The sequence below is a fragment of the Bombina bombina genome, chromosome 10, assembly GCF_027579735.1.
Source record: "Bombina bombina isolate aBomBom1 chromosome 10, aBomBom1.pri, whole genome shotgun sequence".
In the NCBI taxonomy this organism is placed as follows: domain Eukaryota; kingdom Metazoa; phylum Chordata; class Amphibia; order Anura; family Bombinatoridae; genus Bombina; species Bombina bombina.
Genome location: NC_069508.1, coordinates 101,191,723 through 101,216,621, shown reverse-complemented (window position 1 = coordinate 101,216,621; position 24,899 = coordinate 101,191,723). Strand labels below are relative to the sequence as shown.

At 36.6% G+C, this 24,899-nt stretch overlaps 2 long non-coding RNA genes, 8 other non-coding genes and 1 pseudogene across 10 annotated transcripts in view; all 11 read right to left on the bottom strand.

Annotated features, from left to right (window-relative positions):
- Nucleotides 1-24,899, bottom strand: part of LOC128640843 (uncharacterized) — an 86,937-nt gene that overhangs the window by 3,059 nt on the left and 58,979 nt on the right. The gene's annotated exons all lie outside the window — the stretch shown is intronic.
- On the bottom strand, nt 1,171-1,248 carry LOC128641506 (small nucleolar RNA SNORD74). Its single transcript, XR_008399532.1, has one exon. It is a non-coding gene; the product is annotated as a small nucleolar RNA SNORD74 (small nucleolar RNA).
- LOC128641484 (small nucleolar RNA SNORD79) lies at nt 1,534-1,612 on the bottom strand. The gene has a single exon (XR_008399513.1). It is a non-coding gene; the product is annotated as a small nucleolar RNA SNORD79 (small nucleolar RNA).
- LOC128641504 (small nucleolar RNA SNORD47) lies at nt 4,049-4,125 on the bottom strand. Its single transcript, XR_008399530.1, has one exon. It is a non-coding gene; the product is annotated as a small nucleolar RNA SNORD47 (small nucleolar RNA).
- LOC128641531 (small nucleolar RNA SNORD78) lies at nt 5,130-5,191 on the bottom strand. Its single transcript, XR_008399549.1, has one exon. It is a non-coding gene; the product is annotated as a small nucleolar RNA SNORD78 (small nucleolar RNA).
- On the bottom strand, nt 8,595-8,668 carry LOC128641519 (uncharacterized; annotated as a pseudogene).
- Nucleotides 8,617-12,577, bottom strand: LOC128640844 (uncharacterized). The gene is made up of 3 exons (XR_008399403.1): nt 12,319-12,577; nt 10,121-11,840; nt 8,617-8,785 (listed from the first exon to the last, which is right to left on the bottom strand). It is a non-coding gene; the product is annotated as an uncharacterized LOC128640844 (long non-coding RNA).
- Nucleotides 8,856-8,942, bottom strand: LOC128641489 (small nucleolar RNA SNORD35). Its single transcript, XR_008399516.1, has one exon. It is a non-coding gene; the product is annotated as a small nucleolar RNA SNORD35 (small nucleolar RNA).
- Nucleotides 10,216-10,299, bottom strand: LOC128641516 (small nucleolar RNA snR60/Z15/Z230/Z193/J17). Its single transcript, XR_008399540.1, has one exon. It is a non-coding gene; the product is annotated as a small nucleolar RNA snR60/Z15/Z230/Z193/J17 (small nucleolar RNA).
- On the bottom strand, nt 11,227-11,312 carry LOC128641515 (small nucleolar RNA snR60/Z15/Z230/Z193/J17). Its single transcript, XR_008399539.1, has one exon. It is a non-coding gene; the product is annotated as a small nucleolar RNA snR60/Z15/Z230/Z193/J17 (small nucleolar RNA).
- Nucleotides 11,913-11,991, bottom strand: LOC128641479 (small nucleolar RNA SNORD79). The gene has a single exon (XR_008399508.1). It is a non-coding gene; the product is annotated as a small nucleolar RNA SNORD79 (small nucleolar RNA).

The following is a 24,899-nucleotide window of genomic DNA, read 5'->3' as shown; positions in this document are numbered from 1 at the left end:
TGCTAGTTTGGAAATTAGGGCTACAGTTAAAGTGAATGTAAATCTTTAATGAAGGGCCAGTTATCTAAAACTAGTATTTAAAAAACAGGGGCACTTTCATTCAATAAACCTTTCAATCACTTTAAAGCCTCAGTCAGCAAAAGTTGTCAGAAATATTTTCTGTCCACTACTCTTAAAGGGAACCACAACACCTGCTTGAAATATTTTAAACCAACTTTTTCTAATTATGCAAAATATACTGACTTTAATTCTGTATGCAGTTTTAATCTTACTGCATTATTTTGTAGGTAAAAGCTTTATCATTTAAACATTGCTCTGCAGCCTTGTACTTGCAAAGTAAGCTGCCATATTGGAACGCACGTTCCACAACAGTGGGTCACGTGATGCACACGGCACCTTCTATTTCTAAAGGAAGCAGATTGAGCCCTGCAGTGTCTTAGAAGAACGCTTCAGGCAGACAGGCACTGTTATGTTTATAAATAGCACACGCAGGGAAGGAAGGGGGAGGAGAAGAATGCACAGGGGGAGAAGAGGAATGCAAAGAGGGAAGAAAGTCTCCGGAGTAAGTATGTAGATGAATACAAATGTCTCCTTACAATTTTATATGCAGAGTGTTTGCTTTCTTTCCTCCCCCTCCCAATTACTTCCCTGCTCGTGCTATTTTTAAACATAACAGTGCCTGTCTGCCTGAAGCCGTTCTTCTTAGACACTGCAGATCTTAATCTGCTTCCTCAACTTTAGCAATAGAAGGTGCCGTGTGCATCACGTGACCCACTGTTGTGGAACCAACTTTGCAATATGGCAGCTTACTTTGCAGGTACAAGGCTGAAGAGCAACGTTTAAATGATAAAGCTTTTATCTACAACAGAATGCAGTAAGATGAAAATACTGCATACAGAATAGTTTGTTAGTTTATTTTGCACAATTAAAAAAAGTTAGTTTAAAACATGTCAAGCAGGTGTTGTGGTTCCCTTTAAGAACATCATTGGCTTGATCTAATCTAGGTTTCCAAGTGCTATACCCAATAAAGGAAAACTATTTATAGGTCTTACCTGATCAATCATGGAAGGTTTGTTTTAACTCCATACCTAGGGGAAAAAAATAAAAAAAAGGATTCAGAATGAGTATATCTATCAAATTACACACTTAGCAAGGCCAGCAAGTCTTTTGTTAAAGGAATCAGAGATGTTGGTAAACAGCATGTAATTTACTCAGATGTCCCTACCAACATAATTTTCATCATTTTAATTTAGTCACATCCTACTTGTATAATTGGGTAACATATTGCAAAAAAATGCCTTTATTCAAAGTTAAAATGCACTTGTGCCCATTGTAGTTTAAAGGGATATTCCAGCCTAAATTGCTAGCAGTTTGCCAATTTTTTAAGTTCAGGGAAGCAGAGCCTTTTGTTTAGGCCTTAGGTAAAAACTAACCTTAATGTTTCCAGCATCTTCTGCAAGTTATGACCTAGAGAGAAAAAGGCACTCATTAAAAACCATGAAATAAGAATTGGAAGTCAATGAGCCCTACAGGTACTAAGTCAGTATGAAGCGTTCACTCACTTATTCAGAGAGATTCCCATTGACTATCAATAAAGTCATCATATTCAGTACATCAGGCAGATTGCATTTCCATTAGTAGCATGCCAAATAAGAAACCGAGGTGAAGTGTCCACCCCTTTTTATTTAATGGTTAATTTTGCCTATAGTGGTACTGACCTATAAGATCCATGACCAGTCACCGGCCTGCAATGCAAAATAAAGCACAATTAGGTCATAGTTAAGCAGTTCGTTATATGAAACTATGTAATTTAAAAGGGACAGTCTAAACCAGAATTTTTATTGTTTTAAAAGATAATCCCTTTATTACCCATTCCCCAGTTTTGCATAACCAACAGTTCTAATATACTTTTAACCTCTGATCATCTTGTATCTAAGCCTCTGCAAACTGCCCCTTTATTTCAGTTCTTTTGACAGCCTTGCAGTCTAGCCAATCAGTGCCTGCTCCCAGATAACTGCTTGTGCACGAAGTTATCTATATGAAATACGTGAACTAACACCCTCTCTATTGGTGAAAAACTGTTAAAATGCATTCAGAAAAGGTGGCCTTCAAGGTCTAAGAAATTAGCATATGAACCTCCTAGGTTAAGCTTTCAACTAAGAATACCAAGAGAACAAAGCAAAGTTGGTGATAAAAGTAAATTGGAAAATAGTTTAAAATTACATGCTCTCTGAATCATGAAAGTTTATTTTGGCCTAGTCTGTCCCTTTAAGACAAATTAAAAATAATTCGCTCCCTGGATTTATACAGAACTCAACGTTTACAAGCCTCAAGATTGGTCTTTGCATGATGGAAATTTTAAGAAACTCAGTACAAAGCATATAGGTTGATGCTTGCTAAATCTGTAAGCAGTCTAGAAACAAGGTATTTTGGGGAATGAAGTTTGTTAAAGCTATGACACAATATTAGTTTCAACTAAGATTTAACAAATGCAGGGGCACTTTAGTGCTCCAAAGAAAGTCAATGACTGATTTTAACATACCCACCCAACTAGCACTTTATATGGTATTTAGGTCCTTGCCAAGATGCTAGAGAAGCAGATATGGAATAATCAGATGCATAATTTCGAAGCCATTGATGGTGATTCAAAGGGACATTAAATTTTTCTTTGCATAAATGTTTTGTAAAATGTGTATGGTTGATTTTCTTTGGTGTGTGTTTTAGTGGGTTATTTTATATCCCACACCATTTACTGCATATTTTGTCCATGTACACTGCACAGTAGGATTGTTTTTTGTGTTTATGCGCAACAATCTAAGTAAAATAATTATTTGACTTAGAGTGCTGATATAAGGTATCTATTTTCTTGTTTATTTTATAATTGATTATTTCTACCTTAGCACCGATATTACCATATATCTTAGTCATTAATTCTTATTGACCTGAGCAGAGTGATTTTTTAACTTTATTATTGTTGATTTTCAGTCTAACCAAATTTTTTAAATACTGACGTATACCTACTCCAGCTTGCTCTTTATACAGAGAAAGGGGAGTGTCTGCTTTCAGTGAGTGTTCCAGTCAAGAGTGCTTAACTGGGAGCTTCTAAGTTTTTAACAAGAATTATATACAGATGCTCTAAAAAGTCTAAGTGTATTACATGCAGTTATATGAAAATTGGTGTAAACTGTCCATTTAAACACTTAAATGCTAAATTAAATACATCTACATGTTCTCAGATATATTTTGAGTCTAAGTTTCATTAGTTTAACTACTAAAAAAAAAAAAAAGTATGCAACTTAGGCTACCTTTTCGGCTGTAGCCAATTAGGGACAGTTGTAAATAGGTTACTAAAGTGTGCAGCCAATGACTGGGCAATATAACTGTTCTGCACTTCCATTCTGAAATTGGAGCTTATCATTTCCTATTACAAATGGAATTACAAGAAAAGGGGTAAAATGAATGTACATTGCAGAGCGTTTATGTTTATTAATTTCAAGTTGAGGTTTCTAATTCAGACTGCATTTTCAGTCAGTCCATGAAGAGGGAGGTGCATGAAATGTGGTTAAAGAGATGGTCTAGTGAATTTAAACTCTCATGATTTAGATAGGGAATATCATTAACTACTCTCTAATTTACTTCAATCAAATTTGCTTTGTTCTTAGTTGAAAACTATACCTAGGTAGGCTCATATGCCAATTTCTAAGCCCTTAAAGGCCAACTCTTGTGAACGCATTTGACAGTTTCACAGCTAGAGGGTGTTAGTTCATGTGTGCCATATAGATATTACATTTGTTTAGTTATTAGAGGTTGCCAATTGGCTAAAATGCAAGTCTGTCAAAATGGAAATAAAGGGCAATCTGCAGAGGCATAGATGCATTCAACTTGATTCAAGAGGTAAAGGGATTATCCATTTTGAAACAATAAAAAATTCTCGATTATACTGTCCTGGGTGTTGCCATTTTGGAACCTAGGTTAGACTGCAGGAATTTAAAGTTAATGTCCCTTTAGTGTCACAAAACCTACACCTTTAGAACATGCTTTGGCCAATTACCTCAGAAAAAAAGTGGAACGGTATAGAGCATAATCAGCTGTAATCATATGGCAGAATCATTTTCATCACTTGTAACCAGCCATATGAAGCATCCTCCTATTTCACAGGCATAACCATTGCCTAATTTAACACAAGTTAAATTATCAGTACCCCCCATGGGAAGGCTAACTAACAGCCTACATTAGTGACACTGAACCCAAATTTTCTATGTTGTGATTCAGATAGAGCATGCAATTTTAAGGAACTTTCTAATTTACTCCTATTCATTTCTTTGTTATCTTGCCATTTGTTTGAAAAAGACATCTAAGCTATTTTTTGGTTCAGACTCTGGACAACATGTTTAGTGGTGGATGAATTTATCCACCAATCAGCAAGGACAACCCAGGTTGTTCAACAATGGACTGGCATCTAAACTTAGATTTCAAATAAAGATACCAAGAGAATGATGAAAATTTAATAGGAGTAAATTAGAAAGTTGCATGCTCTATCTGAATCATGAAAAAAAAAAATAGGGTTCAGTGTCCCTTTAAAGTCAATTGAACAAAGGCATCCTTCAGCCACAGTGCTATGTTTTTTGCCTATCTGGTCAGATTAATGCTAGATTCAAAACAATTCAATGTTGGTATAGAATGTACATTAAGGTTGTCAGAAAATGTATAGCTATTCTGACAAGGTTACAGTATTAACTACAGTAGAATGGCAGAATCAAGTACATAAGGTAATGCAAATGTTATTTTCTCATTTGCTGGCCACTATCATGTGATCAACACTGACCTTGCACATGATCAGTAGCAACTGATTCCTCAAAGTGTACATGAACTAGGATTCTCTTATAAAATGCTGCAGTCTAACTGGGAAAGTTAAACTGCATGCTCTGAATAATGAAAGCATTCAGACTGGTCTTTTTAGAGTCTATTATCACTGCATTCTATTTAAAAAAAAAAAAATTAAAAAAAAAAATCTAGCATCGTTCGTGCACTGCACTTTTCCCAGTCTAAAACAGCAGAACCTACAACAAAAGGATAAATGGGTTAATGACTGAACAACATCAAGTACAACAGAAGCTCTTTGCTCACGGTTAGTCAGTTAAGAGATGTCCACACAAATATTTCAGGTCAGACATTTGTAGCATCATAAGAGAAAAAGTGAGGCGGCTACTGAGAAAAAGTAAATTTCATATAAAAAAAAATTACAGATAGACAAAAATAGATATAGCTAGAACCCCTTATCGTGGGGGCGATATATGTAAGGTGTTAGATAGAAAAGAACTGTTTTGGATCTACAAATTGAAAACTCAGTCCCCTCTGGGAATGAATCTGGAATGGGACATGAGGTATTTTGTGGATTAGAATAGACATGCGATTGTGTATTGTATAACCATCTAAATACATATATTTTCATATTAGTATAATATTTATCTTTATTACTCACACACTAACCCACATGTATATGCATGTATGTGTGCACGTTTACACTGCAGATCTTCATACGTTTATACACATATATATCTTTACATACTAGCATTCCATTCTGATTTATCCCATGATTAGCTTAGTATTGGAGTATGTCAGAACATGGTTAGTTTATGAACTAGTTAACTAATTTCCTAAAATTAAAGTATTTGGTTACCAATAAATCATTATATATTATAAATTATTATGTATTATGAACTATGAATGTTCATCAACTAATGTGAACTACTATGATTGTATTGGATACTTTGAATGTTAGCCTTGCTTTGGAAAATAGTTTTGCCTTTTAAATTTTCTATTTTCTTTCTATCTTAGTTTCTAAAATGTAACAAAAATGAATTGTTCTGTATGTATGTTAGTACAACATGATTACACTTTATTGAAAACTCTTTTTGTTTAACTTACACATATGCATGTCTTTATCCATGTATTTATTATGAGCTAATATAGTATTTGACATATAATATCATTGAGCTTTCATTATATAGTGTTTAAGTGCCAGATTGTAATCCTTCAAGTATATTGATGTTTAACATTTTTCTGATCCGTGGTGATTTCAGAGACAGCTCACCCTTGAGTCTTACATTGATGTGACATCTTTTTTATATATAATTATTAAACGGGGTTCTTTGATTGGTTGGCTGTCCCTTTAAGTACCACAGCTGATTCTGCTTGTATTCAGCTACTATGATTAAGCACGATTGTGCGTGAAACATGTTAGTCTGCTGTTCCCTCCTTGGTATGTAGTGTCTTTTTTCTGCTTTTTGTCTGTATTTTTTATATGGAATAAATTTACTTTTTCTCAGTAGCCGCCTCACTTTCTCTTTTGACTTGCGGCTGTCCACCGTTTTTTGGGCTGGCTCCATACTTCTCCCCCCCAACACTGAGTGGGTCCGCTTCTAACAGTTTCCAATTATCCGGCGGACGTTTTCAGTAGCAACACCTACTATCACATGTAATTTGTAGCATCACCACAACCCAGTATATGCACACAATGCTTCATACATAGTGAGCCACTGATTAAACTACATGGTATGTCAGCTTTCATTTTAATGTCCCTTTAACACCCTGTGTATTATACTGAGGCTAAGATGGTGCTAGGTATTAGCTTAATTCTGTGCTGAAGTCACTTCTGTTCTTCTAGAATCCATACTGCAGCTAATTTAAAGAAAATACAAAATTAATGTTAATTCTAGTGAAGAACTGAGATGGATCTCCAACATAGAAACACTAACCAAAGTCAGATAGAGCTAATTACAGACCTCCATGGAAAAGTCAAGTCTGTATTTGTCATCACATAAGGTTAATCTTTAAAAGAAAGCCATGAGGGCAGAATGATCTTCCATGTATTATAGAAATTACATCTGCTACTGGGGCCATATTGGAAACCCAGGTTTCGGTAACACAGCTGAATTGTCAGTAACTAAAATTACACAGAGAAATGTAATGGCGCTAACTCTTAGGAACAATGAATAAAGTCTATGAATAAAGGATAAATAAAGATGACACTGGTATATACCAATATAAAATAAAATGAGGGTAATAAGAATTACCCAAAAATATGGAGCAAGATATATGAACAATATGAGAAATGTGTGTATATATATATATATATATATATATATATATATATATATATATATATATATATATATATATATATATATACACATACATATACACACACCTCCAGATGAGATAATGTATAACCCACTTGAGACCTCTGCTGCTTGTTTGCCAAATGTATCCTTCGTACCGCTTGTGGTAGAGCAGGAACTTTCCAACTGAAAGAAAAAAGCTTAAGATTACGATACCTATCATTCTCCCTGAGGAAGTCTGCACGGTAGCAGATGAAACGCGTTGGGGTAATTGTCGAGGAGTTGTGACCTTTGAGGCTCCGTAGTCCTAAGAGGAATACGCTTACTTTTCTTGGACTCACAGGGCTTCCGTATTTTGCACAGCAAACCTCCCCTTAAAACTTTCTAAGTTCCGGTGGACGCGGAAAACTAACTGCATAATCACAGAAGGGAGAGCGTTTTTGAAGAGCTGAGAATTGACGAAAGTAGTTTATTGATGACCGTTTTTAAATGCTGTTTTTATTAATAAACATTTTAAGTGTGAAATTTTAGAGCGCTGGTGCCACTGTGTATTATTGCACTCTAGTCTTGTTTGCGCTTTTTTCTTTCAGTTGGAAAGTAACTAAAATTACTTGCTCACACGTTAATGTTATTAGGAAGTGTTACAAGTCAAATAGAAGTTGTTTAAGGTCTTATAAATTTTATGGGATATGAAACCTAAAAATTCTTGGGATTCAGACAGCATACAATTTAAAAAAAAAAAAATGGTTTACTTCTCTCAGATCTTTGTTACCAAGGTACATGTCTAGAACACTAAACAGCAGGAAAGTGCTGCTATCTATTGCCCTTGCAAAACTGCTGCCATATAGTGCTAGACACATCCTGGCCTTAACATACTGAGAACAAATTTGATTATAACAAAGTAAATTTGCATATATGCCATGGATTGTCAGGGGGAATTAACCAGGTTTCCCTGGTGTAATCTTGATCTCTTTTAAGGAGACACGGAGCCCAAATCTTCTTGCGTGATTCAGATTCAGCATGCATCTTTAAGCAACTTTCTAATGTACTCCTATTATCTATTTCGTTCTCTTGCTGTCTTTATTTGAAAAAAGGCATCTAAGCTTTTTTGGACAGTACTTTTTTATTGTGGATAAATTTATCCACCAATCAGCAAGAACCACCCAGGGTTCTCACCAACAATGGGCCGGCATAAAAACTCATTTCAAATAAGGATACCAAGAGCATGAAGAAAATTTAATAGGAGTAAATTAGAAAGTGGCTTAAAATGTCATGCTCTCTGAATCACAAACTAACATTTGGGTTCAGTCTCCCTTTAACTACCCAAGTTTCAGAACATGCCAAAATCAAGTACTTACCATAAACTGAGACCACCCGTCTACATTGTAGAGTCATCCAGTACCTAAGGAGAAAAAAAATAAATAAATTGTGATACCATATTGTTTCCAACTACTCCCAATCTTGAAAGGTAGTGTTACACATCAGATAGGAGCGAAAGACGTTCATCAGGGTTATTCTGTTGAACTATGTGATCATCATAGTGTCAGGATGATTAGCAACCTTCATCAGTTTTGGCAGAGACCCACCTACATCTGGTAAATTTCTTCAGTCCTTAAATGTTACATGACCTGTACTTCCATCTTCAACCAGGCATGATCTTACACCTAAGTAAACAAAATAGAAAAGTAAATAAAAACATTCAAATCACACATTTTAATTTAGTACCATTTCTGAGCATATGCATCAGCAAAGCCATTTGGCAGTGTCGTCACAGCTTCAGTGAAACTTGGAAGACCATCGTGAGATAAAACATCATGTGCAGCTCAGTATTGGTCCTGATGTACTCAGATTACAGCTAGTTAGGCAGCTTCTATGCAGGCTTCAGTGTTTAGGTTTGAATTTAAAAATCAGAATTCTAAACAGAAGCTCCATGACACTTAAAGGGACACTCGGGTTAAATTAAATTTTCATGTGTTCAGATACAGCATGCAATTTTTAACATCTTTCCAATTTACTTCCATTAAAAAAAAAAGTGCAGTCTTATATTTACACTTTGAGTCACAAGATCCTACTGAGCATGTGCAAGAATTCACAGACTATATGTATATGCATTTGTGATAGGCTGATTGCCATCACATGGTACAGGGGGAGTGGAAATATATATAACTGAAATTGGTTATAAAAAAATCCACTACTCATTTGAAGTTCAGACTAAGTGCTATTGCATTTTCTTCATTATGGAAGTCTAGTGTGTTGACTGGTCCTTTAAGGATACTAATTTGATAAGCCAGTTTAACTTAGCAAATTATTCCAATAGCCCTAACATTGGAAAGTCTACCATCTATAATGAAGCACTTTAACAAGTTGTGTTATCGCTCTGAACTACTGAGGGTTCTATAAAAAGGAACTTTACCCTGATAAAACCTAGTGTTCCAGAATTGGCTAGTACTTAGGTGGTTTTATATTTGCCATGCTAAGTCTGGGCAAGTCTTAATCACTTGTATGACTTTGTAATCTAGTTTAAATCTTAAAGGGACAGTAAAGTCAGTTAAACTTTCAGGATTTAGAAAGCAGTAAATGGAAAAGCTGTTAATTGCATGATCTAAATCAAATGTTTTGTTCTCAGTATCCTTTGTTGAAGCACACACACCTAGGTATGTTAACATGAGGTTAGGAGTGTTCACAGCATTATTGCAGTTATGCAATGATGCAAACACTGCTGAGCTGACAAAGCTTTAAACTACATGCTCCTAAGCTATCCTAGGATTACTCTCAAATACCAAGAGATATAATTGGAAAAATTTCAAATCCCCCCCCCAAAAAAATTAGTTTTATTGTGACTTTACAGCCTCTTTAAAACCTTGTTTTATATTATTGCCATTCATCCCTGCATCTTGCAATTTGCAGTTAAATTAAAATTAGTTACAGAATCCTAAACTGACATTTTTCCTACAAAAAAAAAAAAAAAAAAAAAAAAAAAAGAGGATGGAGACACTTACCAAACACTGGTGCAGAACATGACCCAATGACCTAGAGAAAAAAATAAGGTTAGCAAAAGAGTACAATGAAAACCCTCAAGAATCCATTATTGCATCTGACACATCAGATAGGAGCGAAAGACAAGCTGTAATATTCATCAGGGTCCATCTGCTGAACTATGTTTTCATCTTGGTGTCAGATTAATCACCTTATTTAGATCTACTTTAAATACTTGTTCTCTGGTGGATGCTCTATCAGATTGGTTTTGTTTAAAGGGACATTATGCACTCATTTTTTCCTTGCATAAATGTTTTGTAGATGATTTATATAGCCTATAAAGTTTTTCTTTTAAATAAATGTATAGTTTTGCTTATTTTTAAATAACATTGCTCTGATTTTCAGACTCCTAACCAAGCCCCAAAGTTTTATGTGAATACTGTCAGCTACCTTCTCCAGCTTGTTTGTGTAAAGGGTCTTTTCATATGCAAAATAAGGGGGAGGGGGGAGTGTCTTATTTTTCCACTTGCAGTGGGCTTTCCAGCTACCTTTTAAACAGAGCTAAACTGACAGCTTCTAAGTAAATTTTTAAACTGTTTTATACTGGATTTTTATATCAGTATCTGTGCATATTATTCTTTATAGTAGTGTCTATTACATGCAGTTATATGAAAATGAGTGTATAGTGTCCCTTTAAGCATAAACCTAGGTAGGTTAACAGGTTAAGAGTGTTTGTGAGCTTTTAGCAGTTTATGGCAGCTGTGTTTGTTTATTGCAGTTATACAATGATGCAAACACTGCACGCTCCTGAGCTCACCTAGGATTACTTTTAAATTATACCAAGAGAACAAAGTAAAAGTAAAATTTGAAACCGTTTCAAATTTCCCTCTATCCAATCAATTTGTTTTATTTTGACATTACTGCCCCTTTAAAACCTTGTTTTATATTATTGCATCTAATTTGCAGTTATTAAATTAAAACAAGGTACAGAAACAAACTGATGTTTTTCCTACCTAAAAGGAAATGTAATTTGAGGATTGAGACACTTACCTAAACACTGGTGCAGCACATCACCTAGAGAAAAGAATGTTAGCAAAAGTACAATGAAAACTCTCAAATCAGTTATTGCATCTGACATCAGATAGGAGCGAAAGACAAGCTGTAATATTCATCAGGGTCCATCTGCTGAACTATGTTTTCATCATTGTGTCAGGTCAATGAACAATTTTAAAGGTTCAGAATAATGAGATCTAAATTGCTATTTAAACTAGAACAAAGCTGGTTAATTCCAAGACAGACTTCAGTTTAACATTTCCTACAGCTCAGTAACCAACTTAAAAATCTTGAGCCTGCAATAAATTTTTAAATTGTACCCATGGACAGCGCTGCGGAATATGTTGGCACTTTATAATCCTATGGTAAATTAATATTTCCATTTTATTTATGAAGCATCAACACCTGTAGGGGTTGTCACGTCAGATTAGGGGACATATTTAGATCACTAAGCTTTATAGTAAACATGCACAATTCCTACCTTCAACAAAATATACCTGGATAATTCTAAAGACCTGAAAACAATGTCTGAATTCTATCCTTTAAGATCTCCAAATACAGGCTGCTATAGAAAGTACCACTTGTCTAATGCACTAAATAAATGGCTGCAGTAAGGCTTAAGAATTAAAGTACAAACCTGCTCATGGCCCTCTGGTGGTAAATTTCAAACACATTTGAACATCAGAAATCCTTAAAAAACAAATACACAATGTTAATACAGGCAACCCCTATCCCCCACATAAGCTCAATTTTTCCTTAATGTACTAAGTCAGTATGAAGAGTTCCCTCATCCTTTATCAGAGAGATTCCCATTGATTAAACCAAATCATCATGATTAGTACAATCCTAAATTAGGTTTTCATACTATGGAAGTGAACAGTAAAGCCACAATGTTTGTCAACCTTTGTATTCTATACCCAGCACCTCTATAAGAGGTAAAATTGTTTAGTACAACATCCTGCACCTCTGTCTAATCATAGGGGCTGCCATTATGGAACCTAAATTACACTGCACTTATATGAAGAAAAGGCATTCAACAAGTGCAAACTGGTCAGAACTGAAATAGTTAAGTTTGTCACCATTGCAGTACCCATGACTAGAGGGAAGCACACTAAATACATTGTATAAATAGTATTTTACATGTACCAGTTAAATGGACATCACTTACAAGACTGAAAAGCCAGGGATAGCGCAAGTGACTTTGTACATCTGGAGAAAGACAAGAAGTGTTAGACAAAGAAACTGCAGCCAGACTGCGCACACAGATAAAGATTTGCCTCAGTTATAATGAGGTGGTAAAGCTCTCTCGTCATTCCAGCTGTCAAGAGTAGCAAATATAGAATCATCATTGTGGCATTAACAACTAGCAGAGTACACAGTAATCCCTTGTTTTACTAGAGAGCTACAGAAATGCACTTTATTCAGGACATTACTACATTTAATATTTCCAATGCAGTACTACAAGCTACCTGCTGATTGACAAGGGGTATGAAGCCATCAATGTCACCAGATGTGTTCAGCAGCTTTGAATCTGTTTTTAAAGGGACAGTGTGAGATAGCTGTATAAAATGTTGTGCGATTAATTTTTGAAATATACTTTCAATATTTACTTTACTCCTTTTTATGTAATTTAGCTCTGAAAATTGAGCCATTTCTAATCAAAGCTAGCTCAAGGCTAACTCTGCTACACGTCTACCCCTAACCAGAGTTACCAGATAACTGCAAAACAATGCATTTTATAGTTAATAACTTTATTAGTGTTAATATTCTTGTCTGACTAAAGCCCTGATTGGCTTCTCCCAATAAGACAGAGGGTGGAGTTTGGTTAATGGAAAAATCAATGCAGAAAAAATTAAAAAAAAAAAAAAAGGAGATTAAATTTAAAAACGCTAAACCTTGGCTAATATATTCTATAGCAACACAACTGAAATGTTTTGTAATTGCAATGTGTTTGATGTCCCTTTAAACCCTTAGCAGAGGTTAAACACATAGTTACACTCCAATCTTTCTTGCAAACACATGAACATTGATGCAAATTACCAGGATTAGCATCAATGATGCGATAAGAAGCCACAGGAATAGAGAGTTTCAGCAAAATCTATAGCAAGAAAAAAAAAAAAAAAAAAAAAAAAAAAAAAAAGACCCGCAACTTCCATAAAACGTTCCCCAAATATAAAATTACATATGTAACAATATATCTCTATTTACTTGTCCTACACAAATCAGTGATCACTTGGGCTTACACCATGCAAGTTAAATGTTCAATTTCATTGCAATATAAAGGTGCCCTGCCCTTTCAGGTAAACCCATAGAACAAGGGAGTTACCGTTTTACCAGATAGCCAAATATTACTAAAGCCTATTTCTCTTATTTGGTAGCAACGGGTTAATACCCTATGTCAGAGCAGCTCTCATACCTCCAGTTGTGACCGCAATGTCTCACTGACCAGCAATACCGCACCGCAACCTACTGGAGACTGTAGCATTACACTATAGAACCTTCCGCTAGTACCGCGTTATATCACCAAGGCCACGCCTACAAGGGGAGCGGAAGGTAAGTGAGCGCTACGCCCAGTTGCGGAGACCACGCCTATTTCGATGAGCGGTTGACGTGATTGGCTTACTACTAAAATCAGCAACAACTAGTTCACACCTGATTACGCTCTGTACACAATTCCTACCGATCCTTCTTCCTTTAGAATCTGTACATTACTGTCTTATTATGGTCTGTACGGAATCTTTTTAATAACGATCATCTGGGGTGGCACATACTTATGAAGATATCGTGGGGCGTATTTTATATTTACTGCAATGAATTCTGTCTATTGTGTTATTTAGGGATATCAAAAGACATGCAGTTGATTATTTTATATACAATGTACCTGCCTTTTAAGCAGTGTGGAAGATCAGCAGACATGTAAAAATGCTATTTTGTTAGAATAGTTTTGCAGACTAGCACAGTCCAAGGATACACCCCTTAAAGAGACTGATGGAACTTGGACATATTTGTTGTGGCCAATCCAAGGCCAGATATAAAAGAGTTTGTGCACTGTTCTACGATGGGTGTGCAAGATTGCCCCATACATAGAAAAACAATTGCTACCTGCAGTAAGCTCTGCATGTTTCTCTGTATCATATTCAAAGGCATAATTAGAACTAATGCTCAGGTGCAAGAATCTAAGAAGGGCCCCCACAAAAAAATGTGAATTTGATACATATCTTTTTTTCCATCATTTAACACAGAATTTTTTTTGAAAATCAGATTACATGTCTGCAAAAGAGGGTACCCTGTCCTCACAGTCTGTGAGATGGTCTGACCCACTATTACTGTATATAGTGACTGTTTAACCCACCAGTACTGTATGAGTTAGTGACACAGTCTGTAATCTGCGGGTGAGATGACTGGCCTGACCCTACCCGCCCCAGTACTTTATAAAGTGACCACAGTAGCCTGTGACATGGTCCAGCCCCCACGTACTGTATATAGTGGCACAGTATAGTGATAAAAGCAAATTATACTATTTTGTTGTTATCAGCCAGAGTGATAAACCTGTGACAGAGATATGTGTAGGTAAGGGAATCGGTTCTACAGAATAATGGACTATCAATAAACAGTGCTGAGGAGATACCAAGCCCTCCTAAATAATACCATTACCCACTGTTTATATCAATTCAGCATAATGTATACATGAATAAAATAATTAGATGTACCAGTAATTTAACAGTAAAAAAATGGGGTATGGACAGCGCTAAAAAAGCTTAAAGATAACCACAACCACAGTCAAAGTATAGAATTTATAATTTAATAAATATTATTTAATAAAATATCAAATATACAGTAAGTAAATTGCTATATACTAGTTGCTCTATATAATAAAATGTAGGTGACCGGTCACATAATACTAAATTAATATTATCCTAAAATAGCTACAAATTGCTAGATGCAGATAATCCTAAAGTAGCTGCAAACTATTCATGTCCTGAAATAGCTAGAAAATAGCTAATACATAACTATTGCTGTTAATGGAAATTCATTGAAACAAATAGCAACAAATATTACACTGTGGTTAAACTGGATACAATTAAGTGGTCCGTGATATACAATATCACCATGCACTGAAACTTGAAAGATCAGTCTTAGAAACAGTAAATAAATCCCTTATGACAGATCTGACCGTGTATCTTGCAGTCAGAACTCCCACTTTGCGGGTATAAGGGAAATGTGAGCTGTATAACGAGGTTGTGTAGTACCTTTCCAATATGAAGTTGTCTCAGTCTTTTAGTGTTAAAACACTTACTATAATCCTCAGATGTACCTCCGTCTCTTACCCGCCTTGTTCGGTGGTCTTAATTTGCACACCTCTGTCTCCGTGTATTGTTCTACTTCAACGTTACTGGTCTGTGGAGTTTTCCTGTCACGTGTGTTACCTTAACCACGTGCAACACTCCAGCCAATCGTGGCTTCAGGAAATCGGCTTTTCGTGAATGAATCCGTGAGGGTTCTGAGGTTAGTTAACTCTGCGCAGAGTTTGGGCTCTTGCTTTCTATACCTGTTGGTGGACAGACAGTGCCCTTAGATCAACATGTTTCACCTTTTGGAAAGCTTTTTCAAGATAAAGAGCAAATGTCCGTAAAGCCTTTAAATACCCTCTCCTCGGTTTTGATTGGTCCAGTACAGATTTCTTTTAAGGAGGATTTTATGTTATTATTTTATTTAAGGTGGACGGATTGGTGTTGCCGCTTGTTTCTTTCTTATTTTCTTGTTATAATACTGATCTTATCGATGTTGTAATCTGTAGGGTCTGATTCCTCCATTTCCTATCCCATTGCCTGGCACAAGCAGATGCAGCTCCACAGACCGGTAACGTTGCATCCCGCAATTGAAGTAGAACAATACACGGAGACAGAGGTGTGCAAATTAAGACCACCGAACAAGGCGGGTAAGAGACAGAGGTACATCTGAGGATTATAGTAAGTGAGACAACTTCATATTGGAAAGGTACTACACAACCTCGTTATACAGCTCACATTTCCCTTATACCCGCAAAGTGGGAGTTCTGACTGCAAGATACACGGTCAGATCTGTCGTAAGGGATTTATTTACTGTTTCTAAGACTGATCTTTCAAGTTTCAGTGCATGGTGATATTGTATATCACTGACCACTTAATTGTATCCAGTTTAACCACAGTGTAATATTTGTTGCTATTTGTTTCAATGACTTTCCATTAACAGCAATAGTTATGTATTAGCTATTTTCTAGCTATTTCAGGACATGAATAGTTTGCAGCTACTTTAGGATTATCTGCATCTAGCAATTTGTAGCTATTTTAGGATAATATTAATTTAGTATTATGTGACCGGTCACCTACATTTTATTATATAGAGCAACTAGTATATAGCATTTACTTACTGTATATTTGATATTTTATTAAATAATATTTATTAAATGATAAATTCTATACTTTTACTGTGGTTGTCTTTAAGCTTTTTTTACCATTTTATTCACTACAGTTTTTTGGGGAAAGCTGTTAACGGGTACAGCATAGATCACCATTGGGGTAGCGCTGTGGGACTCCTGTCAGCTTGTACCAGTAATTTAAAACTTACTACATATATCTTACTCAGCAATTTTAATACATAGTAATAACATAATACTTTGGTAATGTACTGAATCCGGTACTGTTAATGTTGGATTACCATACAGTAAATCCCCATTAATGTTGTCGTATTCAATACTATGTTGAAATACAGGAATGTGACAATAAATTTACTAGTGACTAGTGTTACTATTATTGCCCATTGGCAAGTGCTTGCTCTGTACTTTGCATTTGTCAGGATGCCTATGCTAAGATCACAATGTTTACTGTAGTGTAAGCCCATTAGTTTATAATGCTTTGCAAAGCACTGAAACTCTCTGGCACGTAGTCCTCCTAAGTTTGTAATGGGACACTCATACAGTACCAAAGTTGTATTGATTAAATCAACAGGGAAATTAAATCAGTTTTGCACAGTCCATCCATCCACACTATGTTAAAGTTTATTTATTCAGTCGGTCAGGTCAGGAAACAACATAACCATAAAAATGTAATGTGTGTGACACAAATTACATTTCTATGGTTATTATGTTGTTTCCTGACCTGACCGACTGAATAAATAAACTAACATAAGCATAAGGGAGGGCCCCCCCCCTCATCAACAGCCAACATTTTTTTAAGCAATTGTCGGTGCCGTGCGTGTGATGACTACTACTAGTATACAGAGTGGCAGCTGGCAGGTGAGACAGACTGAAACTTAAAGGGACACTCATTCAATTTTCATTATTCAGATACAGCATGTAATTTTAATTGAATTTTTTTTTATTATTATTTTGTTCCTCAAGTATACATCACAACAGTAATATAACAGTAAATGAATTTTACAGGTACAGGTCACAGTCATAGATAACAAGTCACAGCCAAGGGCATATGGAAGGAAAAATAGTTGGTCATTACAATATGCACTCCAGGTCAGAAAGTAAAGTGCCTCCTTCACATCATTGTTGTCCCGACCCAAAGGGGGTTTCCACTAATCAAACCTTCACTTCTACAACTATGATGAACAACCATGTTACCAAAATCTTATTCATACAGCTTTAGCATCTATTCTTGAGCAATGCTTCCAGTATAGTAGCGACAATCTTATCTAGCCATAGTAACTAATACGTAGGCGAACCAATGTGGTAAAGTGTATTTGTGCTTTATTGCCTTCTAGTGCTAAACTCTGAGTACATAATCCACGGTTCCCATATGGAGACGAACTGTTCTTTAGTGTCTAAAAGGTCGACAGCATTACTGCTCATTTGGTAGTAGTAGGCTATTTTGTTCAAAATAATCTGAAAGGTTGGAACCACTGACTTCCAGTATCGAGCTATAGTTAATCTGACTAATGTACAGATAAAGAACAAGAGTTTATTTCTTGATTTGCCCAGCCCAGGCAGGGGTTCATGAAGAAGGGCCTGTGTGGGCGTTAATTTTATAGAAATATCAAAAATGGAACTCAGTAATTCTGAGGTTTGTGACCAAATGTTGGAAACATGCAGACAATGCCACCACATATGAGGATACGTCCCTTTCTCATCACAGCCTCTTAAACAATTCCCCTCCCTGGGTCTGGGCCATGTAATCTGGAAGGGTGGAAGTACCACCTAAATGCAACCTTCATATCATTTTCTTTTAAATGTGCACAAATGGAGAATGAGGTGCCCCTATGAAGGGTGGTGTTCTATTTCTCGTGTGACCAAGAAAAATTAAAGTCTTCTTCCCATTTAAGCATAAAGGGAAGTTTAGGTGATGCTAATGGGTTATTAAATATGGAATACAATCTAGAAATAGTTCCTTTTAATCTGTGAGTAGCTAAACAAAGATGTTCTAGATAGGTAGAGCCTTCCCTGCTGGAATTACCTATAAAGTCAGCCACTCTTGCCCTAAGCTGCAAATAATGGAACCAACTAGGTCCGTCTTGGTCGCCAAGGTCAACATAGGTCTTAAAATCCAACAACATGTAATTTGTTGTTATATTTACTCTTTTTGAGTCACCAGCCCCTACTGAGCATGTGCAAGAATTCACAGACTATACGTATATGCATTTGTGATTGGCTGATTGCTATCACATGGTACAGGGGGAGTGAAAATATACATAACTTTGAAATTTGTTAGGAAAAAAAATGCTTTTGTATTGTCTTGTTATCTTGCATTTGTTGATTATGCAAATCTACTGTGTTTACTGGTCCTTTAAGCAAACTCACTACTCAGACTCAGGGACATGAATGATCTGATCATCTGCCTTGGCCCGTGCTGACTCGTGTCACTGTCTGTCTGGCTGACATTCTTTTAGCTAGCCTTTCTGCCGGCCCCCCTGAACTTTATAAAAAATACTTACTAACGATCTTCGCTAATCGTCGAAAAAGCGTTTCAGTTAGGAACCATCAATAAACACAGTCTGGTGAAGAGAAAGTCCAAACACTGTATACTGATATCCTGAGTGAGTCATTTATACAATCAGAGTAATGATTGAACTCCACTATATGCTGTAGACAATGTGTTCTTCTAGGTCAGGGGTCATCAACCTTGGCTCTCCAGAGGTTTTAAAACTACATTTCCCATGATGCTCAGCCTGCTTAACGTGTCTTAGCATCATGGGAAATGTAGTTCCAACATCTCTGGAGAGCCAAGGTTGATGACCCCCGCTTCAGGTTATTGCTTTTGTAGCCTTGTGGTTATAACAAATATATCACAGTGCCGTTATTTATAGCATGAGAAGGTTCCAGCTGAAAGTACTTATGTATACTGTTATGATAAATACAGGCACTGTACTTTGAGAAATTCCTCAAACTGGGTAAAGCAACAGTTGATAAAAGTCCCCAAATGGTAACTCATACCTCTATGTGGGTAAGTCAGGCTTGTCACTTCGGTGAGGTGGTGTTTAGCATTCTGTGACCTCTGGTTCTGTCGCCTTCTCGTCCGTCAAAGACACAGCAGGCCGGGAAGAGCCTCTGTAAACCTCTTGCGTCTCTCGAACGATGCCTCAGGGAGGAGCTGCACCTCTTTTGTTGACATCAGTACGGGTGCTCAGAGGGGACACAACTATGTAGTGCAATATTTGTTTATTGCTTGTTATATTAATATACTTTATAACCTTTAAACCTCTAAATTTCCGACTGTTGCTAAGCCCCTGTGGGCTGCCTCTTATCTCAGTGCATTTTATCAACTTTTCACAACCAGACAGTGCTAGTTCTTGTGTGCCATAAAGAAAACATTGTGCACACTCCAGAAGAGTTAATTAAAAAGCAGCACTAATTGGCTAAAATGGGTAATAAAGGGATTATCTATCTTATTAAACAATACAGATATTTTTTTTTTCAAATAATTTTTTTATTGAAGTTAAAGTAAAGATTAACAAACAAGTTTCGCCTTTGAACAAATGTTACATCAAAATGAGAAATACATTTTCTGTAAACAGATATTATTGACAAAAAAAAGCATGTAGAAATAAGAATACATATCAAGTCTAAAAATGGTAACAATACAGATATTTGGATAGACTGCCCCTTTAAAGTAATGGGAAATATCAGACTTTCAGAATGTTGCAATGAAAAATATATTAATGTACAAGCAAAACCGCATATTTATTTTTAATTAGTATTCGGCAGCTTCTTCCAACGCCTCCGCTCCACATCTCCTTTTATCCGGCTCTCTTCCACGAGCTCTTGTCTTAATGCAGTCTCCACTGCACACTGAAATTCCGGATGAACGGAACCCCTATATATAGGGGTACCACAAGCCAGATTCGCTTATTTTAATCAGCCAATAGCAAGAACAATTTTAAATTTAAATTTTTAAAATATCATGCATTCTTATGTATGATGCATATTCTTTTAACTATTGTATATAAATGAATGTGTATTTATTTTTTCTTCTTGTGTTTTTATTGTAAACATAAATATATATTTTAAAATGTATATTTATGTAAAGGTATCAATTGTATTATTACATAACAGGCATGCAGTTATGTAATACTATAATTACAATGCAACTGTCTTTTATAACATCAATATCTATTTTAAAAATATATTTATATTTAAAATAAATAAAGCATCATGCAAGAATATCTAAATTTTTATTTATATATCCAATAATTAAACTAATATGCATTATACATGACCATGCATTATATTTGAAACATTGTAGATATAATGAAGTCAGGTCTTGCATTTATATTCAATATTTAAACTGTTATGCATGTATATTGCATAAGGCTTTAGGTACTGCATATACATTAAAATGTATTTATGTTAGCTGGTTTTGTTTATAAGTGATACCATAGTAGTCAGTAGCATTAAAATTATATTTTTACATAACAGACATGCATTTATGTAGAACTATAATGTTAATTATACTGTCTTTAATACCAAATAATAAACACAACAAGCAACATGAATTACATTTTAATTTAATGCAAATATTTATACAATATGCATTTTACATAACAATGCATCATTTTAAATATTGAATATTTATGTGTAGGGCCTTACTTTCTACAGTTAGTTTTAGGTTATGGCAGTTTAGGGGTCAGTGTTTAAATGATATGCATAGTCATGTACAATTGTATATATCTATAGAGTAAAATGTATTTAGTGATACTTTCTATTATTTTAAACATACATTTTCAAACATATATTTATGTTTGAAATAATAGCAAGCAACCATTAAATTCCTTTTAAAATATATACAATACTTTAAATAATCTACATGGTACATAACAATGCATATTTTGTCAAGAAGATGTGGTAAACACCGGAGGGCCAGCAAAAGCTTGCTGCCCTAGCTGGGCTCCTGGAACTGGAGTATAGGTTAGATGTGACGTAGTAATAGGGGTTCAGGGGGAGCTAGCAGGGTATGCTAGTGGGAGTAGCCTGCAATTTGATTCGGACACATTGACACAAGATCGATATGTTAGAATCAGAGAAGTGCAGGTTGCAAGGAGAGTAGCGGCCATGTTTGACTTGACAGCTATCAGCTGTCAAGACTACATTGCCTGAGTAGTTAGTGTATGTGTAATTAAACTTAGGTCCCCACATGTTTAACAGAATACATGACCTGCAGTTCATGGGTATGGACACATATTGCATTCCTTTAGGAAACTATAATTAAAAATCAAACTTTTATCTTTGGTTTGGAATAGAGTTTACCAGAAGGCACTATTTGGAGTTAGCTACTGATTGGTTGCTGCACATATATGTCTCTTGGCATTGGCTAATCAACTGTGTTTAACTAGCTCCCAATAGTGCATTCCTGATGGTACATTTACTCTTTAACAAAGGATAACCAGAGAACAAAACAAATTCAATAATAGAAGTAAATTGAAAAACAAGATTTATGCTTACCTGATAAATTTCTTTCTTTCCGGATATGTCACCAATTACTAGTGGGAATATCACTCCTGGCCAGTAGGAGGAGGCAAAGAGCACCAAAGCAAAGCTGTTAAGTGTCACTCCCCTACCCATAATCCCCATTCATTCGACCGAAGGGAAATGGAAAAGGAATAACACAAAGGTGTAGAGGTGCCTGAGGTTTAGTAAAAAATAACTGTCTTAATTAAGGGTGGGGTCATGGACTCTCCATATCTGGAAAGAAAGAAATTTATCAGGTAAGCATACATTTTGTTTTCTTTCCTAATATATGGAGAGTCCACCACGTCATCAATTACTAGTGGCAACCAATACCCAAGCTAGAGGACAAGAGATGACTAGGGAGGGAGAACAAGACAGGTAGACCTAAACAGAAGGCACCACCACTTGAAGAACCTTTCTCCAAAAAGAAGCCTCAGCTGAGGTAAAAGTATCAAACTTGGAAAAAATATGCAGAGAGGACCAAGTTGCAGCCTTGCAAATCTGTTCCACAGAAGCTTCATTGTTGAAAGTCCAAGAAGAGGAGACAGCCCTCGTATAATGAGCTGTAATTCTCTCAGGAGGCTGCTGACCAGCAGTCTCATAAGCAAAACAAATTATACTTCTCAACCAGAGGGAAAGAGAAGTAGCAGTAGCCTTCTGACCTTTACGCTTTCCAGAGAAACAAACAAATAGGGCAGAAGACTGGCGAAAATCCTTAGTCGCCTGTAGGTAGAATTTTAGAGAATGCACAACATCAAAGTTGTGCAACAGACGTTCCTTATGAGAAGAATTAGGACAGAGAGAAGGAACAACAATTTCCTGATTAATATTTCTATTCGAAACCACTTTAGGAAGAAACCCCAATTTAGTATGAAGAACCGCCTTATCCACATGAAAGATAACGTTAGGCGAATCACACTGCAAAGCCAAGAGTTCCGAGACTCTCTGAGCAGAAGAGATAGCAATAAGAAACAAAACGTTCCAAGATACCAAATTAATATCTATGGAATGCATTGGCTCAAATGGAGTCTGCTGCAGAACTTTAAGAACAAGGTCAAGGCTCCATAGAGGAGCAACATGTTTAAACACAGGCCTGATTCTGACCAGGGCCTGACATCTGGCACATACGCTAGATGCTTGTGTAACAAAATAGATAATGCAGAAATTTGACCTTTCAGTGAACTGACTGACAATCCTTTTTCCAGACCTTCCTGGAGAAAAGCCAAAATTCTAGGTATCCTAACTCTACTCCAAGAGTAGCCCTTTGATACACACCAATAAAGGTATTAACGGCATAACTTATGGCAAATTTTTCGAGTAACAGGTTAGCGAGCCTGGATCATGGTTTCAATGACCGACTTAGAAAATCCACGCTTAGACAGAACTAAGCATTCAATCTCCAAGCAGTTATCTTCAGATAAACAAGATTTAGATGGAGGAATGGACCCTGCATTAGAAGGTCCTTCCTCAGAGGCAACCTCTAAGGTGGAAATGAGGACATCTTCAATAGGTCTGCATACCAGATCCTTCGAGGCCATGCAGGAGCTATTAGAATTTCTGATGCTCTCTCCTATTTGATATCAACAGCAGTGACTCGTGGAAGGAGAGCAAATGGAAGAAACAGGTATGCTAGACTGAAATTCCAAGGAACCGCCAGAGTATCTATCAGGGCGGCCTGCGGATCTCTTGACCTTGAACCGTACCTTGGAAGCTTTGCGTTCTGCCGAGACTCCATCAGAACCAACTCCGGCACCCCCCATTTGAGAGTTAACCTGGAGAACACCTCTGGATGGAGAGCCCACTCCCCTGGATGAAATATCTGTCTGCTCAGGAAATCTGCTTCCCAGTTGTCCACTCCTAGAATGTGGATGGAGATAGACAACAATTGTGAGCTTCCGCCCACTGAATAATCCGAACCACCTCCTTCATGGCTAAGGAACTCCGAGTTCCTCCCTGGTGGTTTCTGTAAGCCACTGAGGTGAAGTTTTCCGACTGGAACCTGATAAATCGGGCTAAGGACAACTGAGGCCAAGCCATCAGAGCATTGTAAATTGCTCTAAACTCCAAGATGTTTATGGGGGAGAGCATACTCCTCCTGAGTCCATAGTGCCTGCACCTTTAACAAGTCCCAGACTGTTCCCCAGCCTAGCAGGCTGGCGTCCGTGGTCACAATCACCCAGGAAGGTCTCCGGAAGCATGTGCCCTGAGACAGATGTTCCTGAGAAAGCCACCACGGGAGTGTCTCTTGTCAACTGATCTAGATCTATCCTCTGCGACAGATCCGAATGGTCTCCGTTTCATTGTCTGAGCATGCATAACTGCAGAGCTCTCAAATGGAATGGAGCAAAGGGAATGATGTCCATGGAAGCGACCATCAGACCAATTACCTCCATACATTGAGCCATTGATGGCCGAACAGTAGACTGCAGAGAGAGGCAAGAATTTTGGATTTTCTGACCTCTGTCAGAAATATTTTCATAGATAGGTAATCTATTATGGTCCCTAAGAAAACTACCCTTGTAGTTGGAACAAGGGAACTCTTTTCCAGAGTAACCCTGAGAGACTATGTCCACAGCCCAGGGATCTGGGACATCTCGTATCCACACTTGATAAAACAGAGAAAGTCTGCAACCCACTTGATCCGATCCCGGATCAGGGGCAAATCCTTCATGCTGACTTAGACTCAGCTGCAGGTTTCTTTGATTGCTTCCTCTTGTTCCAAGACTGGACTGTTTCTACCTGAAAGAGGAAGACTTTCCTTTGAAGTTACGAAAGGAATGAAAATTACTTTGACATCCTTTAGGTCTGTTCTTCTTGTCTTG